At 53.2% G+C, this 7,485-nt stretch overlaps 1 pseudogene; it reads right to left on the bottom strand.

The window, feature by feature from the left end:
• Positions 1-2,786: 2,786 nt before the first annotated feature.
• On the bottom strand, positions 2,787-3,653 carry LOC147033962 (small ribosomal subunit protein eS6 pseudogene; annotated as a pseudogene).
• Between the last annotated feature and the right edge of the window lie 3,832 nt (positions 3,654-7,485).

Here is a 7,485-nt window from a genome sequence, read left to right as displayed (position 1 = left end):
ATCCTGGCGCACATGGAAATGAACAGGGGGGGGGGCAAAGCAAAATTGAATGGGGCTGGTGAACCTGGGCAGTGGGCATGGCATGGCAAAGGCAGCAGGCAAACACAGCCCGCAGAAGAAGGCCGCCGCAGGCAAACACAGCCGGCAGATGAACTGGCCGGCACAGGCCTTGAAGAAAAAACAGCCAGCCGGCAGATGAAGTGGGCCGGCACAGGCCTTGCAGCACAGCAGCTGCAGACGATCCAGCCGGCACAGGCCTCGCAGCAAAACAACAGCTGCCGATGAAGTTGGCCGGCCTTTGCCTTGCAGCAACGCAGCCAGCAGATGAAGCTGGCCAGCCTTTGCCGTTCAGTGGAGGTTGGTGGAGGGAGTGCGGTGGTGCTGGCCACTTGGAAGGCGGGCTCGGACCTACCTGCCTGTCTCCCTCCCACCTATCGCCTTTGCCTGTCACTGTACATACCCATTCCCTTAATTTGTCAAACCCCAATTTAGCCCCAACTTATTTTTTTGTTGTTTTTATTTTTACTTCCCCACTATAAATCGTCCCCTAACCCCCTTTATCGTCTTTGTTCGGCTAACCTATCCTGTCACCTAGCCTACTCCCAACCCCTACGTTCCCTTCCCGGAGGGGAACAAGGGAGAGCTAACGTCCTGTGTCGAGGCCCAACGAAGCCTCAGAATGGCCTCCCCAGAGTTCAGCGATCTATAACCAAAGTGGGTCCAGCGGCCCACAACGAGAGCGAGGGGATGGATGGTGCGGAGGGTACACTTCCTAATCTACCCTATCCATTTAACTGTTAAACTACCCCGGGGCTTTCAACAAGCGCCTCTCGCTTAAACTATTGGTTCTAACAACCCAGATTCCCGTCGCCTGTGTTGGTGTCCTCACAATTTCGGGCCTCGCCCCCCAATTTTCTCTCCGTGCCCTCACACGGTCTCCTGGCTGGGACACGTGGCTCCCTTTGGCAGGCACGACCCTCTGCCGATTCTCCGACGATGGCACCCCCGGGCACTACACTGCCTCCGAGTCTACCAGCTCCCTAACACCGGGGAGTGCCCCCCATGGCACCTCCCCTGAAATGCACACGTGGCAGGCTGGCTTCCCAGGCCCCTTTCCGAGGGTCACCCATGCCCACAACACTGCCCACGCGGCTAATGGCGCCCCGGGCCCCCGCACCAAGCAGGCGCACCCGTGCCCACTACTCTATCCCGGCCCCCCATGGGTCCTTGGCCTACCGCAGCCGACTAGCCTGGTGCCCGGGGTACCCACTCAGCGATACTCGCCTTTCGCAGCCATGCTCCCAAGCCCGTCAACAGGGCTCCTGCACCCCTCCAAATGGGTTTCGAGCCTACATTCACACCAACAACAAAACGACTTCCATTTTGTAAATTTGACTAACCCCCTAACTCACTCTACACTGACCCCGGGGTCCCTTGGGCGGGAGTCACTCCTCCCCCCAATCACTCATCGCACCATGCATTCCCCATTCGCTCCACTCACACAGACCCGCTGGCCTCACTCACTCATCATGTACTCACCTCACAACTCAACAACTCTTCAACACACACACCGCTGAACTCTGCCATCCTCCTAACTACATCCCCTAACTAACTCGTGCTCCCACGTCGTCCCTTACACTATGGCACGTTCCTTTTAACACTACGTAGCTAAGCTACGTCCCCTCTACACATCCACAAGTCTGTCACTGTCCTCAAATGTCCCAAAAATCAATTTCCCAACCTAAAGCTCACTAAATCCCTCTACCTAATCCATTCCACGGACTCCATGAGGACTTACCCCTGCCCCATGGAGTCGGTCTAACTAAGCTAACCCTTCCCCCTAACTAGTTTCCATCCTGTGCCCCTGGGTCAAGGGGGTCTTCCACCCCTTGCCCAGGAATCCTGTGCACCCGAAAGTGAGGCTTGCTTTTTTTTTTTTCTTTTCATGCGCAGCACCAGCGCGGCAACTCGCGCACTTTACACCTGCCCGTGACGTCATGCAGCTGCACGTGTTCCTCGTCCCTTCTTGGACGGTACTATCCGGCAGGGATACCCTCCTGCCGGATTCCAACCCCACGTGCAGCCATGACGTCACCGTGCGCATAAAAAACAAGCCCCACGTCTCGAGGGGTTCCCCACGCGAACACATGTGCTTTGCCCGTTGGAGCTTAACACACACGATCGCGTGGAGAACTCGTCCGGTCCAAATCCGAAATCCTGCCTAAACTTTGTCCGTCCGCGGGATCGGCAAATCCACCGCTGGCGTTTCCGGACCTGGACTTCACTCTCGCAAGCGAGCACGTGCGGGCCTCGTGCGTTGCACAGCACGGACCTCGTGCTCACTGCTGGGTGAACCCGGCACGGTCCCCGAAACAACTACAGCCACTACTCGGCTTTCTTTCATCACATGTCGCCGTCGTCGCCATTCCACACACGCACTTGTGGTGAATTGAGGTGAATTGAGGGACATGACGCGGGATCACATGTTGTGCGTCTCGCGTATAAGGGGAGGTCTCCGCGGCACGAGTGGTTGTCCCCGGGGCATTGCCATTTACATCGGCTGTTCACTTGATGCTCGTTAACTGAAGGTTCTCATTGACTGGTGAGAATGGAGATTATATCGAACTCCGTGCTTACGCGGATTTAGTCTGCAATGATTAATCGCACATGTATACGTTACTGCTTATGTACTCCTAGCTGAACCTGTATTCCCCGGTGTGCCCACAGAAGCGGCTCCAATCAAATGGAATATAGCCTAAACTCTGAAGGTTCTTCTCTCGCTCTCATTTCAATTTATTCCATTTATGTGAATTTTAATGAGCAAATGCAATCGGGCAGGACATGCTGCCAGATACAACATAAAATAACATTTACTTTCCACTCGTCTCAGACTTTGATTTCGAGGCACGGAGAGATGACAGTCGGCGGCGCTTTGCAATTTGCTCGTGACGCTTCTCCCTCGCTTCCTTCATGCGTTTGGCAAGCAAGCGTGCGTATTCTGCCTTCTCCTCCTTGCTCTTAAGGAAGCGGCGTTTCTTGAGTGCGATGCGGCGACGTTTGTGCTGCAGTACCTGAGGAGTGACCAGTCGCTGGATCTTGGGTGCTTTGGAGCGAGGCTTCTTACCTTCACGGATGATGGGTCGTCAGACCACATATTGACGCACATCATCTTCCTTCGACAGGTTGAACAGTTTGCGAATCTTGCTCGCTCGTTTCGGGCCAAGGCGCCGTGGGACAGTGGTGTCGGTCAGGCCCGGGATGTCATGCTCACCCTTGCGTACAATAACCAAGTTGAGGACACTGAGATTGGCATCGACGATGCACCCACGAACAGACTTGCGCCTACGTTCACCCTTGCGCCGTGGCCGATAGCAGGAATGACGATAGCTGAGGAGGAGGCGGACACGACCATTGGTCAACACCCCCTGCTTCATAGGGAACCCCTGCTTGTCATTTCCTCCGCTGATCCGCACAATGTATCCCTTCCATTCATCCCCCAAACAATCAGCCAACACTTCGGCCGCGATGCGTTTCTCGTAGAAGCTCCGTAGTTTCCGATCATCGTCCACCTCGATGAGCTTCTGGCAGCCTGTGGCCGGATACGAGATGTTGAGCTTCATCTCTCCGGATGCTGCTTCGGCCCAGAGCAGAAAAAAAAGTCCCGCCAGAGATGCCACATGCATGAATTGCGACAAGAAAGGGCATTATGCCAGGGTATGTAAATCTACTCGAAGGAGAAATAAACCCACTTCTGCGGCTCTCTACTCGCAAAATAAATTAACTGCAGCCTCCCCGTGGAATCTATCCAAGGCTATCATCAACGTACGAATTAACGGGCAAATGGCTGAGGCACTGATTGATACCGGTAGCTCTGAAAGTTTCGTCAACAGCTCGCTAGTGAAGGGCAGGAAATGGGTAATCCACCCGACTGACAATACGGTATGCATGGCCGCCACCTCACTACAATCCCGCGTACGAGGGTACTGCAATGTGGAATTGGACGTAAAAGGGTACACGCATCGGGATGTAAGGGTACTGGTGCTTCGTGATTTGTGCGCAGACGTAATTCTGGGTCATAATGTCCTCAAGCAGCACACGAGCGTCGAAATACCCTTTGGAGGAAGCAAGCCTCGTCTAATTTTAAATGCGTTGACCACCGCGGAGGTGACGTCCCCCCAGCTGTTCGCTAACTTGTCGCCGGTCTGCAAACCGATAGTGATTAAATCGCGGCGATATACCTCTGCTGACATGAATTTCATCACTTCAGAAACCAAGCGATTACTGGAAGAAGGAATTATAGAACCGAGCGACTCGCCATGGCGCGCACAGGTGTTAGTAACCAGCAGTCAGAACCATAAGAAACGAATGGTTGTCGATTATTCCCAAACGGTCAATCGCTTTACCCAACTCGATGCCTACCCCCTGCCGCGCATAGACGAGATGGTCGAACGCGTGGCCAATTATAAGGTATTCAGTACCATCGACTTGCGAAGCGCCTATCACCAAATTCCCATCCGAGAGGAAGACAAACCTTACACCGCATTCCAGGCAGGGAGGCGCCTCTACCAATTCAGGAGGATACCTTTCGGTGTCACGAATGGGGTAGCTTGCTTCCAACGGGTTATGGATGACATCATCTCAGATGAAAACCTCAAAGACACTTTTGTTTACGTGGATAATGTCACAGTGTGCGGTAGGGATCAGGGGGAACATGATAGGAATCTAGACAGATTCTTGAGCATTGCTAGAAAATATAATCTGACTCTCAACTACGAGAAATGCGTATTCTCGGCAAGGTCAATTGACCTTCTCGGCTACACGATAGCCGACGGCACAATTAAGCCTGATCCTGAACGATTGCGCCCGCTCCGTGAGCTTCCACCACCTCAGGACTTGCAGACAATGCGCCGGGTGATCGGGATGTTCGCTTACTATGCGAGATGGATTTCGCAATACTCCGAGAAAATACATCCCCTAGTGCATTGCAAATACTTTCCACCAGATGCCGCTGTTGTAAGAGCTTTCCACAACCTCAAGGATGATATCAGTAAGTCCGTGGTTTTATCGATCGACAGCTCGGTGCCCTTCGTGGTGGAAACCGACGCTTCAAATCACGCCATAGCTGCTACACTTAATCAGTCTGGGCGGCCGGTGGCGTTCTTCTCGAGAACTCTCTCTAGAAGCGAGCAGAGACACTCAGCGATAGAGAAGGAAGCGTATGCCATCGTCGAAGCGCTGCGGAAATGGAGACATTATTTACTGGGAAACCACTTCACGCTCGTTACGGACCAACGATCCGTGGCATTCATGTTTGATGGGAAAAATAACGGGAAAATTAAGAATGAAAAAATTATGAGATGGCGGATAGACCTAGCTTGCTACAGTTACGACATTGTTTACCGGCCCGGGAAGGAAAACCCTGCTGCAGATACCTTCTCTCGGGTCTACAGTTCAGCAACAATCAGTCAGGCTTTGCAAGACCTACACGTGTCTCTCTGCCACCCAGGGGTAACCAGGATGGCACATTTCGTGCGCAGACAAAATCTTCCCTATTCTGTTGAAGATATTAAACAAATGAATGCTTCATGCCCTGTTTGTGCTGAACTAAAACCCAGATTCTTTGGCGCGGCATCTGGCAGACTGATCAAGGCCACTTCCCCCTTCGAGAGACTAAACATCGACTTCAAAGGGCCCCTGCCGACCGAGACAGACAACAGATACATATTCACCGTTGTTGATGAATATTCAAGGTTCCCTTTCGCATTTCCGTGCTCAGATATGACCTCGGGCACTGTCGTGAGATGTCTCTCTGACCTCTTCGCTATGTTTGGGAAACCTTCGTACATACATTCAGACAGAGGGCCGTGTTTCATGTCGGCCGGGCTAAAACAATTCCTACTAGAGCTCGGCATAGCAACTAGTCGAACGACGGGTTACAACCCACAGGGAAACGGGCAGGTGGAAAGGTATAATGGAGTTATTTGGAAAGCCGTAACTCTGGCGCTGAAATTGAGAGGACTGGGCCCCGAGCGGTGGGAGGTTACCCTTCTCGACGCTCTGAATTCCATACGCTCTTTGCTCTGCACGTCCACCAATGCAACTCCTCACGAACGAATGTTTACTCACCAGCGACGTTATGTTGACGGTCAAACGGTGCCCAACTGGCTGACCCATCCCGGTACAGTGTTCATGAAACGCCCGGTCCGACAAAGCAAGTATGAACCCCCTGGTGGAGGGGGTCGAACTCATTGACACTAATCCAGAGTATGCTCATGTCAGGCTCCCGGATGGCAGGGAGACCACTGTGTCGGTTCGCCATCTGGCTCCCTCAGGTACTCCTCCCGCAGGTACACCACCTTCTGGCACTCCTCCTTCTGACATTTTCCCCCCAGGAACTCCGCCGGGCGAGGGGGCTGCCGCGTTCCACCCGAGAGCGATCGAGGTGTCATCCCCGGCACAAGTCGAGGCTCACCAAGAGGATCGGGAGTCTCCCTCAAGTGAAACTGCCATTTACTCCTGGAGAGGTCGACGAATAAGGCCCCCTCGACGACTCAATCTGTAAAGGGGATTATCGGCATTCTCGCTGCTCATGCTCCCATATGCTCATTATATCATATATCGATGCTCATTTCCATGCTCCTACAACTCAAAATAATCACTGCTTGGCATGTATGCTTCTGTAGACCTATTAGTCCGCGTTGCTTGAAATGTATACTCCTATAGTGCTAAAGCAATCATGGTGTGTAAGATGGGCCCCTAGTTGCATTTTAAAGGTGCGGAGAATGTGGTGAATTGAGGTGAATTGAGGGACATGACGCGGGATCACATGTTGTGCGTCTCGCGTATAAGGGGAGGTCTCTGCGGCACGAGTGGTTGTCCCCGGGGCATTGCCATTTACATCGGCTGTTCACTTGATGCTCGTTAACTGAAGGTGCTCATTGACTGGTGAGAATGGAGATTATATCGAACTCCGTGCTTACGCGGATTTAGTCTGCAATGATAAATCGCACATGTATACGTTACTGCTTATGTACTCCTAGCTGAACCTGTATTCCTCGGTGTGCCCACAGAAGCGGCTCCAATCAAATGGAATATAGCCTAAACTCTGAAGGTTCTTCTCTCGCTCTCATTTCAGCACTCCCACGTGTTACGACGCTCACAGTCCATTCCATCACATTCACCCCGGGAGACGCGGCTGCATGTTCACACATGCCCACCGACATCTCCCTTACATACCGCTCTCTCACACACACGGTCTCCCTTGCATTCGGCCGTTCACTCACGCATGCCATTACCCTCACACAAACCACACCACTCACACGCGGGGGCACTCACCCGCGGTGCCTCATCCACACACCGTCCCTCACTCACACACGCGGGGGCACTCACCCGCGGTGCCTCATCCACACACCGTCCCTCACTCACACACGCGGGGGCACTCACCCGCGGTGCCTCATCCACACTGGCCGTTTCATCCACACACAC

This window comes from Eptatretus burgeri, chromosome 1 (assembly GCF_056783735.1).
Source record: "Eptatretus burgeri isolate ZD-2024b chromosome 1, Ebu_testis_v1, whole genome shotgun sequence".
NCBI classification, from domain to species: Eukaryota; Metazoa; Chordata; class Myxini; order Myxiniformes; family Myxinidae; genus Eptatretus; species Eptatretus burgeri.
This window is presented reverse-complemented; position numbering and strand designations above follow the sequence as displayed.